Genomic DNA, 15007 nt, shown 5'->3' with positions numbered 1-15007 from the left:
TGGTCCTACTGGAAGTGGTGTTGGAAGGCCGGTAGGAGGCACTGTTCCCTCTGGTCTAAAAAAAAATATCCCAATGTGCCCTGTGTAGGGTGCCGTATTTCGGATGGGACATTAAAACGGGTGTCCTGACTCTCTGAGGTCATTAAAGGTCCCATGGCACTTATCTTAAGAGTAGGGGTGTTATCCCCAGTGTCCTGGCTAAATTCCCAATCTGGCCCTCAAACCATCACGGTCACCTAATAATCCCCAGTTTACAATTGGCTCATTCATCCCCCTCTCCCCTGTAACTATTCCCGAGGTCGTTGCTGCAAATGAGAATGTGTTCAGTCAACTTACCTGGTAAAATAAAGACAAGGTGATCGCTATCATCAGTCCTGTATCATGCCAATAGTAAAGCATCCTGAGACCATTCATGTGTGGGGTTGCTTCTCAGCCAAGGGAGTGGGCTCACTCATAATTTTGCCTAAGAACACAGCCATGAATAAAGAGTGGTACCAACGCATCCTCCGAGAGCAACTTCTCCCAACCATCCAGGAGCAGTTTGGTGACGAACAATGCCTTTTCCAGCATGTTGGAGCACCTTGCCATAAGGCAAATGTGATAAGTGGCTCGGGCAACAAAACATCAATATTTTGGGTCCATGGCCAGGAAACTCCCCAGACCTGAATCCCATTGAGAACTTGTGGTCAATCCTCAAGAGGCGGGTGAACAAACAAAAACCCACAAATTCTGACAAACTCCAAGCATTGATTATGCAAGAATGGACTTCCATCAGTCAGGATGTGGCCCAGAGGTTAATTGACAGCATGCCAGGGCAGATTGTAGAGGTCTTGAAAAAGAAGGTTCAAGAAGGGTCAACACTGCAAATATTGACTCTTTGCACCAACTTCATGTAATTGTCAATAAAAGCCTTTGACACTTATGAAATGCTTATAATTATACTTCATTTATTATTTAACTAGGCAAGTCAGTTAAGAACAAATTCTTATTTTCTATGGTGGCCTAGGAACAGTGGGTTAACTGCCTGTTCAGGGGCAGAACGACAGATTTGTACCTTGTCAGCTCGGGGGTTTGAACTTCCGGTTACTAGTCCAACACTAACCACTAGGCTACCCTGCCGCCCCATTGACTCTTTCCATAGTACCATCTGACAAAAATATTTAAAGACACTGAAGCAGCAAACTTTGTGAAAATGTATATTTATCATTCTCAACTTTTGGCCATGACTGTACTTGAAGAAAATAGGCACATTTCTCAACATATACCGTTTGAGAAGAGATTGCGTGACAATGAGCTTCGCAACCGCGTGACGCAGCTTGATAACATGAATGAGATTGTCGACCAGTCTGCTAGGTGGGGTATTATACATTCCTTCATTGGATTCCTATGTCCTTTCTATAATTACATATTTCCCATTCGAGAGAAGACATCCTCCCAAATTATGACAATGAACAGTATTGAAATCTGACATGTACAATAGACGTTTCCGCGGTCCAACGTCATATCGGACAAATTGTTACCTGCTTGAATGCCAATAACTCACATACACATGAAAACATGAAATGACCCATGGAATTGACAGAATATCACTTAGAGATGCACAAAAACAATATAACATTCCAAAATGGGTGAACCTTTCCTTTAATGATCGTTACCCTCAGGTATTTTATAGGCTGTGTCAGCCTGCAGGCTTATATGAGACCTGCAGCCTTCCTCACCATCAACCAGACATGATGTAACATGCGCTGCTGGCTGGCAAATTCCATGCAGAACAGAACTCAGTCTGGTGTGTTCAAACACAGTCCTGCTGGCCTGTGGGCAGGCTGGCATCTGCCTCTGTGGCTGCTTCTCTACTATACCAAAACTGACAGCAGGTGCAGGCCATCTGGGGATCCCTCCTCTCCACCTGAGCTTCATAACAAGGCTTGTATTTATATATTTTTTGCAGTCTCACAGAAGCTATGAAGCATTTGAAATCGTATTGCTACAGTAGCAGCAGTTTGTGTGAGGGGATGTTCACCGTGGTTGGTTTTTAGAACTCTTTTAGATACGAAGGAGGATTAGGCTACATGGCTAAAGGAGACTTAATAACACGTAAAAATATGTGTCATGCACCATGATGTTTTAGGTTTGAAATTGAATCCGAAATTACACTTGTTTTTGGATACGCAGGACATAGATAGGGGAATGGAAAGAGATCATTAAAATATGCTATGGTGGGGCCTCCCAGGTGGCGCAGTGGCTAAGGGCGCGCCAAGGGTTACGGAAGCCCACTGCACCAATGTGTTGGAGGAAACACTGTGCACCCGTCAACCCTGGTCAGTGTGCACCGCGCCCAGCCCGCCACAGGAGTCGCCGGTGCGCGATGAGACAAGGATATCCCTACTGGCCAAGCCCTCCCTAACCCGGACAACGCTAGGCCAATTGTGCCAGCTGTGCCACCAGAGACCCTGGGTTCGCGCCCAGGCCCAGGAGGTCCGTGGGGCGACGCACAGTTGGCCTAGCGTCAAAAAAATAATTAAATGCTATGGTCCATTTTATAAAACTTAAAATTATATAGCAATTCATAATGTGTAATTGCAACAATTTGCCCAGCCACTCCAGTACTGAAGCAGTAGGAATATTGTTCAGCAAGAACTCTTTACAATTATCGATACACTCTTCCCAACGGACGAGTCGCCTCTCGTTTTGACCTTTCTCCACATAGCTGGGGATTCTTACCTAACAAATCCTTCATGCTCGTTTACAACAAAAAAGGCCCTTGGTTATGCCAGCAGAGAACCCCTGTCAAAGACTGTAGAGATGTTGTATCTCGGTGACTGGGTTATACCTCCACATGAAAAAGAACCCCTAGAAAAATCTTCCAGTTTTTACTGCCTCTAGTTCATTGGCTGAAGCAGCATCTCAGATGAAGGAGCAACAGAACCAGGCACTCCGTCTAAACAAACAGTGCTTTGACCGGCCGGTCTCAAGTTGCATACCACCCCCTCCACCCCACCTGGGGCGCTTCCTCAAACCTTGTCCTGTCTGCCTCACACAATGTTCCCAGTGTCTCCTGCTGGTACTGCCTGCTCAGTATTAAAACAATGGCTCAGCTCTCCATCCCAGGTCGAGCTAGGCCAGAGAAAGTAATTCTGGTGTTTGCGCCTAGTCATAGATGCTGATACTATGGCCTAGAAAGGAAACTGCTGACAAAGGCCTCCGTGGCATGCAGGCACCAGGGGAACTATTGTTGTGTGAATGAATGAAAGCCATTCGCCGTTGCTGTTTTACGGTTCTCATTAACTCATTGCGTGCTCTACAGTACAGCTGTGTTTTACTGTACTGAATGTAGGATGCAGGCAGTATCTGTATGCCTGGGTGATAGATGGTTGGTCTGTACGGTAGCCATCTGTCTGTTTTTGGCATCACACAGAGCTATGTCCTCATCAGGTGACTTTCTCCTCAGAGTTGAGGAAGACAAGCCCAGTCTGTGATGCAGTCCTTGTTCATCTCACTCTTCCCCCTTTCCACTGGTCCCATGCAGAGAAAGATGGGGCACTACTGACTGTTCAATTCATTGGAAGGTTAATTTCATCCTTGTTTTACAAGATAAACATGTGCATCTGCAAAGACAAGGAACACACTTGGCTCAGACTTACCATATGGTGGGAATTTTACCACACTCCGTCTCAGGGTGAAATAAAAACAATTATCCTTGATATTCTGTTGAACTGGTGTTGACTTTCACCTTGGGGTAGAAATATGACATAATTGGGTGCCTCTTGCTTTGAGTCTAGCTAATATTCTCATCAAGCTATGGAGACTAAGAAAACATGTTGATTAGTGATGGGAAAAAAAATCTATACAGAAACATATCAGGATATTATTTGACAATAAATCATATTGACAATATTGCAATATTTTTGCGCTAGTTGGCTGCAGCAAAACTCCAGCATTTTTCTTTCGTTTTTCCTTCAAGCCAATTAGTTTTTAGCACTTATTTCCATGACAGGTGAGAACTCATTTTCTCATAGCTCTCGTCCTTGTGCAGTAGACAGGTGAGCAATTTGTTTAGAACATCAAAACGCAATAAAAATCATAGTATTGAATCATAACATATAGAAAGAGGGAATCGCAATACATATATTGTGAAGTCCCTGGCAATCCCCAGCCTAATGCCAATGTCACAGTTGTTCAAATAAGCTTTAATTTCTGGCAAAAAGCAGTGCAAACTGTACTGATCTAATAAGGTAAAGGCTTAGAACACCCTACTCTTGACCAATCACCCGACGAATGGGCATACACTTCATCTTGCCTCAAGAAAAAAAGTGTGTTTTTGGGTATGGTGTGTAGATTGCTGAGGATTACTATTATGTGTTATCCATTTTTGAATAAGGCTGTAATGTAAAAAAAAAAAGTGGAAAAAGTCCAGGGGTCTGAATACTTTCCAAAGGCACTGTGTGTAGCCTAATTGAAAATTGACTGGAAATTCAATGACAGCTAATTTGAATTCCTCACCTTATGTGCAGTACTTTCAATCATATATGACTTCCATCTTTGGTTTTGCTCTAAGACAAACAGCCTGTCTTAAGGCGTCCACTTGCTTCCCAGACTAAACAGTTTGAAAGAGTTCCTGCATATATTATGACAACATTTTGTGACATTGTTTGTTTGTTTTGGACTTCAGTGAAGAGTTGTGTCTGTTCAGGCACAGATTTTTTTGAGGCAAGCCGAAGTGTATGCCCCTTCGGTCAAGAGTAGGGGGTTCTTCAAAAAATAATTTGTCATTCAACGAGAAACGACTAGTTCTTACAAATTTTTTCATTGAGAAATATTGCACCAAACTTCTTAGTTAGACGTAAAATTGTGCGACTAATATCTCCTCTGCAAAAAAAAAACCTTAAGAAATCTGTCATTAATTTTTATCTTAGATTAATTCTGACCATTTTGAAAAAACACGCAACGAAGGAAGTCTTACATTTTTGTAAATGTAACAAAATGTAGAAAAGGGGTCTGAATACTTTCCGAATGTACTGTGTCTATGCATGCATGTATACTCACACTACAGTTCAAGGTTTGGTCACTTAGAAAAGCACATTTGTCAATTGAAATTACATCAAATTGATCAGAAATACAGTGTAGATATTGTTAATGTTGTAAATGTCTATTGTAGCTGGAAACAGCTGATTTTAATGGAATACCTACATAGGCCCATTATCAGAAACCACCACTCCTGTGTTCCAATGGCACATTGTGTTAGTTACTCCAAGTTTATCATTTAAAAAAAGGCTAATTGAGCACTAGAAAACCCTTTTGCAATTATGTTAGCACAGATGAAAACTGTTGTTCTTATTAAAGAAGCAATAAAACTAGCCTTCTTTAGACAAGTTGAGTATCTGGAGCATCAGCATTTGTGGGTTCGATTACATGCTCAAAATGGCCAGAAACAAAAGAACTTTCTTCTGAAACTCGTTAGTCTATTCTTGTTCTGAGAAATTAAGGCTATTCCATTCAAGAAATTGCCAAGAAACTGAAGATCTCGTACAACACTGTGTACTACTCCCTTCACAGAATAGCGCAAACTGGCTCTAACCAGAATAGAAAGAGTGGGAGGCCCCGGTGCACAACTGAGCAAGAGGACAAGTACATTAGTGTGTCTAGTTTGAGAAACAGACACCTCGCAAGTCCTCAACTGGCAGCTTCATTAAATAGTACCCGCAAAACACCAGTCTCAACGTCAACAGTGAAGAGGCGACTTCAGGATGCTGGTCTTCTAGGCAGAGTTCCTCTGTCCAGTGTGTGTTCTTTTGCCCATATTAATATTTTATTTTTATTGGTCAGTCTGAGATATGGCTTTTTCTTTGTAACTCTGCTTAGAAGGCCAGCATCCCAGAGTCGCCTTTTAAAATAACAAACTTGGATTAGCCAACACAGTGCCATTGGAACAGGCGTGATGGTTGCTGATAATGGGCCTCCGTACGCCAACGTAGATATTCCATTAAAAAAAATGCTTTTCTTTTTAAAAACAAGGACATTTCTCAGTGACCCCAAACTTTTGAACAGTAGTGCACGCGCACACACACAATGAAAATATAAACCACGTAAAGTGTTGGTCCTATGTTTCATTAATCGAAATAAAAGATCCCAGAAATGTTCCATACACACAAAAAGTGTATTTTTCTCAAATGTTACACATAAATGTGATTTACTTCCCTGTTAGTGAGCATTTCTCCTTTACCAAGATAATCCATCCACCTGACAGGTGTGGCATATCAAGAAGATGATTAAACAGCTTGATCATTAGAGGTGCACCTTGTGCTGGGGACAAAAGACCACTATAAAATGTGCAGTTTTGGCACACAACGCCACAGATTTCTCAAGTTGAGGGGAGTGCAATTGGCATGCCTAATGCAGGAATGTCTACGAGAGCTGTTGCCAGATAGAGAAATTAACATTAAATTATCATAAGTCATCTCCAACTAAATTTGAGAATTTGTCAGTACGTCCAACTGGCCTCACAACCGCAGACCACGTGAAACCACGCCAGTCCAAGACCCCCACTTCCAGCTTCTTCACCTGCTCAATCGTCTGAGACAGTTGATGAAACTGAGGAATATGTGTCTGAAAAAAATGTGTGGAGAAAAAAAAAAATCATTCTGATTGGCTGGGCCTGGCTCCCAATTGGATGGGCCTATCCCTACCCAGTCCCACCTATGGCTGCGCCCCTGCCCAGTCATGTGAAATCCATATATATTAGGGCCTAAAGAATTCATTTAAAATTGACAGATTTCCTTCTATGAACTAACTGCATAAAATCTTTAAAATTGTTGTCTTTATATTTGCTAAAGGGGTGTGGTTTGACAAGCTGTGACTCCATTCTTACATTAGGCCAATTCATCACACCAGGATACATGGGGGGGGGGTCAAAAAGAGGGTGTGTCTAAACTAGAGATAGGGGGTCGGAGAGAGGGTGGGTGGTGGAGGGCTTACCTCCCACAGGACAGGCTGTAATAACAGGCTCTCACCGTCTTCCGCTCCCACATGTTAATTAGGATAATACCACACTGCCATTTCATCTCGCCTGCTAAATTGAGGGAAACACAGTTGTCTGAGTGATAGAAGCTTTTATTATAGATGTAAGACCAACAGCAGATCTTGACTGTTGTCTTTCTCAAAGAACACACAATGGCTATAAAAAATTTTTAAAAACGAACGATGGCACCATTTATGGGATGAACATTCCTCCGGCAGTTTGCGCCCCCAAAAGCAATTATGACAACAAGATGGGCTGCATGATATTCTTAGATAAAGATAAATGTTGAGAACCGCACAAGTGCAATGAACACTGCTCAAAATACAGAAAAACCTATAGTCTAAGAAAAGGCTCCATATATTGGGGCGGCAGGGTAGCCTAGTGGTTAGAGCATTGGACTGGTAACCGAAAGGTTGCAAATTCAAATCCCCGAGCTGACAAGGTACAAATCTGTCGTTCTGCCCCTGAACAGGCAGCTAACCCACTGTTCCTAGGCCGTCATTGAAAATAAGAATTTGTTCTTAACTGACTTGCCTAGTAAAATAAAAAAAATTAGTCCATCTTAACATTTGTGTTATGATATTTATAAATAAAACAGATAGTGAGATACTCTTCTTCAGAATCAATTACTGTGAAACTCAAACTGACTCAAACTCCCGTCAATGAGTGGGCTTTGGGCACCCCTATCAGTGTGTCTGGTGTGTGTGTATGGAACACATAATAGCAATAACTGTTGAGGACACCGGTGCATTCCATGGAATGTTCTAGTCCAATCTCCGACAGCATGTCTGTTCTAACCAGACTGCTGCAATAATGCTGAGTTAAGCATTAAAAATGAAAGATTTCAGCATTTAAACACCAATATCTATAATAAATGTTTTGTTAAGTTTTGACACCCGCCAATAACTTTAGACATCTGGTCTGTTTTCATCTGGAGTGGAGAAATTGCCATCAAACACCTGAGTTGTGTGCGTCAAAATAAAATGAATTGCTTCACACAACAAATATGATGACTCACAGTCAGTCAACGCTGATAGCATTCTTGACAGAGTATATATTGCATAGCTTCAAAAGCTCACACAGACAGTTATAGCCATAGATGTGTGGTTGGTGAACTCTACATTTTCAAATTCTCCATACCTTAGTGGTGGCTGCTGATTGGCTGAATACCCTGGGTGCAATGTGGTTGGAGTTGTCAACAAAGCATCATGTCAACAAAGCATCATGACAGAAATATTATGCCAAGTTTTCAAACTACTGGAAGTTTATTTGAGAAGATGCATAAAGCGATCTTTGAACAACAGCATAAATACACCCATTTCACTTTTGCATGTCAAAAACATAATGCTCACTGCTGCATATGCTGCCACTGTTTTGAACAGATTTAGAACGAGCAGCCAGCAAACAGGTGCACCAGGTAGAACGCAACAAGCATGCAAATACAATAACTGAAAACACATTATCTAAATGGGGGTAATTTTATTTATTTATTTTAACTTTATTTAACTAGGCAAGTCGGTTAAGAACAAATTCTTATTTTCAATGACGGCCTAGGAACAGTGGGTTAACTGCCTGTTCAGGGGCAGAACGACAGATTTGTACCTTGTCAGCTCGGGGTTTTGAACTTGCAACCTTCCGGTTACTTGTCCAACGCGCTAACCACTAGGCTACCCTGCCGTAAACTCGTACATCGCCTTGGTCCGTACAATTGCACTTATTTTAGTGCCCCAAAAACATAATACTTCCAGATCAACTGTAATGTCAATACCATTGTAAAGCACAATTTCTCCCCTTTCCAACAGAATCAATTACATGACCTAAACACTGCCCATTTCTGCATAATTCAAGCAGGCAATGAGCCCTGTCGGGTCTTTTTAAAAATGGCGGGTGGGGAATCGAAACTAATGCGTGATAGTGAGAAGGAGAGATGTCGTGTGGGAAATTAGCTTTTTTTTCACTCAAACTGTCCAACTTATCACCTTATCGCCTCTAAAATGTAAATAAAACACTATAAAGAGTTTATATAATGTGTCATTACATACCTATTTGAAGGTTTGTGTCGAATTTGAATCGGGTTTTTAGGACGGTGCTAAAGTGATCTTAGAAGTAAACAGCGGCTTTGAGAATGATGATCGCATGCAAGTGTAGCCGATGTGAAATGGCTAGCCAGTTAGCAGTGGTGCGCGCTAGTGGCGTTTCAATCTGTGACATCACTTGCTGAGACCTTGAAGTAGTGGTTCCCCTTGCAGAGGCCCGCAAGCCGAGTGATGGGTAACGATGCTTCCAGGGTGACTGTTGATGTGTGCAGAGCGTCCCTGGTTCGCGCCCAGGTCGGGGCGAGGGGATGGACGTAAAGTCTACTGTTACACAATGATGACGCAAAAAAATGACTAGGTATCCCCCCCTTACCCTGTCCATTTCTTGTTTTTAAACGATGAGAGAAGTGCTACACCTGGTGGAGAGAGATTGTAAGACAGAAATAGTAGCTTTATGCGTACTGTACATTATGACATGACAAATCAAGATGTAACGGAGGGTCCATTTTTTCAACTTTTCTCCAATACTATAGAGCCATTACCATGTTGATCAATGCTTGAATAGAAACCTAGTTCACACCCCCGATTTTGAAGTCAACACAGTCCCATTAGTTCTTTGTAGCCTCGTTTGAATGTTGCGGTTGTGCACATTTGTACGGAATGGGGTGAATTTACGTTAGCTAGCTAATCACGTCACAAAGCATTTTGAAATAACTTCATATTTCCGAGTTAGTCAAATATTAGTTTTGAAAGACTTGAAATTGGCATGGTAGCTAGCAAGCTACCAACTAGCTAGCTGTTTATCAAAGGTAGATTAAACTAAAACTTTAAATAAAAAAATGTATTTATATTTCTCAAAATTACTGTAGCAGCCTAATTAATTGGATCATGCTTTGTGATACACCCGGTTTTATGCTGTTTTAGTCCACACAACATGTCACACTGTCACCAACAGTACAACCTGATGAGGACTAGAGCCAACATAGAAGTTCTGACTAAACGCCCATTTGAGCGACGCAGGACGGTCCATTTACTTTGTGCGGTTATAATTTATGCTAGCAGTTCCCCTCAAAGCAAATAGCTGGCATAACAATCCAAGCAATGTTCGCACGCACAGCCTATGCGCCCGTTGAGGCGGAACTGCTGCTGCTGGCAGTCACTGAGGGGCAGTAACTGAACAGCTTGTTTGAACCATATATTTTTGAAACAGGAAAATTTACACATTTACCACATTTGTATAAGCATTTAAAACAGAATCCATGAATGATATAATATATAGATGTTGCCATCACAAGTGGGGCGCAGCACCTAACGAACTAATAGGCGTTAGGATAAAAGCCACCACCTGACAATATTTTATTGCTGCTTCATAACATCCATAGATCTGGAAGTGAAACCTGCATGTTCAAGAATAGTGAAAGTTGCTGCCATTGATGCCTGATCAATTTGACTGTAAAATGGGCAGATGAAAATGCCTGTATAGGCTGGTTGTCTGCGATGGTGTGTAGCCTATAAATAGATACATAATACATCAATAGCTTAATACAGTCAATGTTTTCCACCCATAGGCTATGTCTCGCCATACACGGGCGTGTCCTTTGTAGCCTATTGGGTTTATACAAGGTGTGAATTAATTTAATGATAAGTATACCCTGCATGTAAACTTCTGAATTACAGAAATAAAAAGGACATGTGAGTGAATGGACGAATAGGTAGGTTATTTTGTCACAAAGTAAATAACCACCGTGTTTTGTTAATTTTCAACAACAAACTACTTTACAAAGTAAGTGTTTCATACCATGGCAACCACTTACTTTAACTGCTCAGATACTCTAGGCTAGTACTTCAAATGCTACCCGCCGTTTGGATATGACAAGTCTTACCTCTAGCAATTATTTCAGGCTTTTTCTCCCAAGTGAAGTTGTAGGAAAATGTTACGAAGTCCTCCGACCAACTGCCCTCACACCACTCAACAAATGGGCTGCTGCCTGTGTCAAATGTGTTGAGGTGGGTGACCGCCAAAGGTTGTTAAATACTACCGAGGAGAAAAGGAAATGTGTCCTGCCACAACAAAGGTAAAAACATTCGACCCAGAGTTATTCTGTTAAATTCCACTTCGTGGGTTTATGCTACATTGAAGTGTGTATCAGTTTAACATAATTATCTCAGTAAATATTCCAGGGTCAGTCCTCTGAGTTTAACGCGTGCCTCGTCTATGAACACCGGGCGAGTAAATCAATTGAATGACTACCAGTGGGCGGAGTTGTAGCTTTCTCGCCTGCCCTCTTGTAGAACTGGTATTTACAGTGAAAGAGCGTCCCCCCTCTTCCGGCACGCGACATCTCCCATTGTAGGAAGCTTCAAAAGGCAAAAAAACAAAACAATGGATGGGGTTATGTTAATGTTAAACTAATCAAATATAGCTCTATAACCCACAACATAGATACAGTACAATTTTATATAAAGTGGCTCTGATTGTGGCTCTGGTGGGGCATTGCCAAAATCATCACTGACTCAATATCCATTTAATAAAGAAAAGGGTTAAACACATCCATGGCCCGATTCAGACCCAAGTTAAGTGCGTTTAAATGGAGAGTAAATTACCTTTTTATGTGCTTTTCTCACTATGTGTATTCTGACCATGAACTTCAGCATGAGAATACTATTTTATTGACCCACTATTCATTTGAGGTGAAGTTTGAATAAATGGTGTGGCAGAGGTGTCTCCACTACAGATACCTGTATTCCGACCTTGACTTAATTCCCTCATTTAATTCCACCACCTTTACACTGAATAAATCATAAATAAGGTTGAGTGAAGCTGCTGATTCTAAGTGGGAAATCATCTACTATATTTTTCTCATAGAAATAACACCATTCTCCATGCACTATAATTTATACATTGATAAGAGCTATTGATAAGAGCAAGGTAAAGGAGTAATCCGATTGGAGAAGGGGATTGTAAATACACATCGCAATTGTTTTAGATGATTTTTTCCTAATGATCCCTGGAGATTAATGTGAAACCAGCCATATGGAAACAAATGTATTGCGGACCCTTTTGCACAGTGAAACATGGCAAACGTTGTTTGGAATCAATCCTCAAGGTGTTTTTTCACATATCTCTTCATTGACATGCAGTTCATGGAAGCTTGCTTCTCTCTCTGTGCCCCATGGAAAAATACTGGCAGGTGACTTTTGCGCACCAATTTCGGCGCAGGACACCGGGCGGACACGTGGTAAATGTGGTCTCTTATGGTCAATCTTCCAACGATCTGCCTACAAATACGTCACAATGCTGCAGACACCTTGGGGAAACGACAGAAAGGGCAGACTCATTCCTCTTGCGTTCACAGCCATATAAGGAGATCATGAAAGACAGAGCCTCAAAAATCCTTGTCATTTCCTGGATGCCAAGTCATCTTGGTTTTGCCTGAAGCTCACGTTAAAGGGCACGCACAGAGAAGATATTTGTATTTCTGGACACGTCAGAGTGTTTTCTTTCGAACAGCAGCAATTATATGCATAGTCGAGCATCTTTTTGTGACAAAATATCTTGTTTAAAACGGGAACGTTTTTCTTCCAAAAATGAAATAGCGCCACCATAAGTGTAAGAGGTGCCGTAATTCTGAATTTTAATTGTGTGGCCTCATAATTTGTTTGGATGAAATGGAGACCCAAGCTATTGGCTTCTATAGGGACCTGCAGAGTTGATGTATGCACTTAAGAATGTTTTGATTATATGCCTGGGCTTTACTCTGTTTTCTTTTACAATTAGTATCATGTTAACTGTTAGCCTCTATCAGGAGCCACAGTCACTAATACCTACATGATTTATTTTTTAATCATTCCATTCCATTCTGTTTAAATCAAATCAAATCACATATTATTTGTCACATACACGTGTTTAGCAGATTTAGCAAAATGCTTGTATTATCTTTCTTTCCTCTGTGTAGTTGTTCCAGAGGGTCGCTTGCATGAGTGGATCATATTAGGCTAACGTTGTGCAATAATTTGGGACATATAGCCTTTTGAATCATTATGGAACTCATACCACACGTAGCAGGTTAAACCTGGAGCCTGGCGCACGGTTCATGAAGATTGGACTGCTGTCATACAGTTCCATGATTAGTGAGAATTAAGGTGGATTTGTAGGACTATTGTTCAACCACTATTGTACACTTTTTTTATGGATTGAGCTTGAATATAACAATTTTCAGGGTGAATCAAACCACTGTATTTTTTATTCCTAACCAAAAACATGTGCCTAAATAATTTACAAGATCAGAGTATTTTTAAATCTACCAGTTGGTGCTAAAACAGACAAATATGCATAGATGGATTTCTTTCATTGATCCTTATATAGCCTAGTGGTTAGAGCGTTGGACTAGTAACCAAAAGGTTGCAAGTTCAAATCCCCAAGCTGACAAGGTACAAATCTGTCGTTCTGCCCCTGAACAGGCAGTTAACCCACTGTTCCTAGGCCATCATTGAAAATAAGAATTTGTTCTTAACTGACTTGCCTGGTTAAATAAAGGTAAAAATATTCTGACCTCGTTTTCTTGATGTATTCTATTGAGTCTGTAGACAAAATTATAATTAATGGTACACCGTATTCAAAGGGATGGATTAAAGCCACATTGAATGAAAACTCCACGAGAAAATCTGTTGGCCAGTAAGGGTGAGAGTTTTCAGTGGTTGAATGAAATTCATTTAGGATGTTCAAGGTAGCCAGAGCTGCAGGGCTCCCTTACACAACTAAAAAACAGAAGTCTAAATACCAAATACTGAGAAGTGTGTAGGAAAGGTGTATGTAGGAAAGGCATAAATTCCTAAGTCGGGATAAGGCCCATCATGCAGGATTGGGTGGCAGTGATTGAAAGCTTTTTTTATTCAAAATGTCCACAACCTTAAACAGTCACACTCCAATCTCCACTATGGCCAAGACCAAAGAGCTGTCAAAGGACGCCAGAAACAAAATTGTAGACCTGCACCAGGCTGGGAAGACTGAATCTGCAATAGGTAAGCAGCTTGGTTTGAAGAAATCAACTGTGGGAGCATTTATTAGGAAATGGAAGACATACAAGACCACTGATAATCTCCCTCGATCTGGGGCTCCACGCAAGATCTCACCCCGTGGGGTCAAAATGATCACAAGAATGGTGAGCAAAAATCCCAGAACCAGGAGGACCTAGTGAATGACCTGCAGAGAGCTGGGACTAAAGTAACAAAGCCTACCATCAGTAACACACTACGCCGCCAGGGACTTAAATCCTGCAGTGCCAGACGTGTCCCCCTGCTTAAGCCAGTACATGTCCAGGCCCGTCTGAAGATGGCTAGAGAGCATTTGGATGATTCAGAAGAAGATTGGGAGAATGTCATATGGTCAGATGAAACCGAAATAGAACTTTTTGGTAAAAACTCAACTCGTCGTGTTTGGAGGACAAAAAATGCTGAGTTGCATCCAAAGAACATCATACCTACTGTGAAGCAGGGGGCGGGACATCATGCTTTGGGGCTGTTTTTATGCAAAGGGACCAGGACGACTGATCCGTGTAAAGGAAATAATGAATGGGGCCATGTATCGTGAGATTTTGAGTGAAAACCTTCCATCCGCAAGGGCATTGAAGATGAAACGTGGCTGGGTCTTTCAGCATGACAATGATCCCAAACACACCGCCCGGGCAACGAAGGAGTGGCTTCATAAGAAGCATTTCAAGGTCCTGGAGTGGCCTAGCCAGTCTCCAGATCTCAACCCCATAGAAACTCTTTGGAGGGAGTTGAAAGTCCGTGTTGCCTAGCAACAACCCCAAAACATCACTGCTCTAGAGGAGATCTGCATGGAGGAATGGGCCAAAATACCAGCAACAGTGTGTGAAAACCTTGTGAAGACTTACAGAAAACGTTTGACCTCTGTCATTGCCAACAAAGGGTATATAACAAAGTATTGAGATAA

General features: G+C 41.5%; 1 protein-coding gene across 3 annotated transcripts in view; it reads right to left on the bottom strand.

The window, feature by feature from the left end:
* The window catches only part of LOC135553077 (glycerophosphodiester phosphodiesterase domain-containing protein 5-like), a 72511-nt gene extending 61241 nt beyond the window's left edge, over positions 1-11270 (bottom strand). For all 3 annotated transcript variants that reach the window (XR_010457550.1, XM_064985169.1, XM_064985170.1), the window contains exon 1: positions 10935-11270. The gene's annotated coding sequence lies outside the window, so the exon portion shown is untranslated. The remainder of the gene's footprint in view (positions 1-10934) is intronic.
* Between the last annotated feature and the right edge of the window lie 3737 nt (positions 11271-15007).

This window comes from Oncorhynchus masou, chromosome 13 (genome assembly GCF_036934945.1).
Source record: "Oncorhynchus masou masou isolate Uvic2021 chromosome 13, UVic_Omas_1.1, whole genome shotgun sequence".
In the NCBI taxonomy this organism is placed as follows: Eukaryota; Metazoa; Chordata; class Actinopteri; order Salmoniformes; family Salmonidae; genus Oncorhynchus; species Oncorhynchus masou.
The sequence above is the reverse complement of the archived record's forward strand: the minus strand, read 5'-3'. Positions and strand labels throughout refer to the sequence as shown.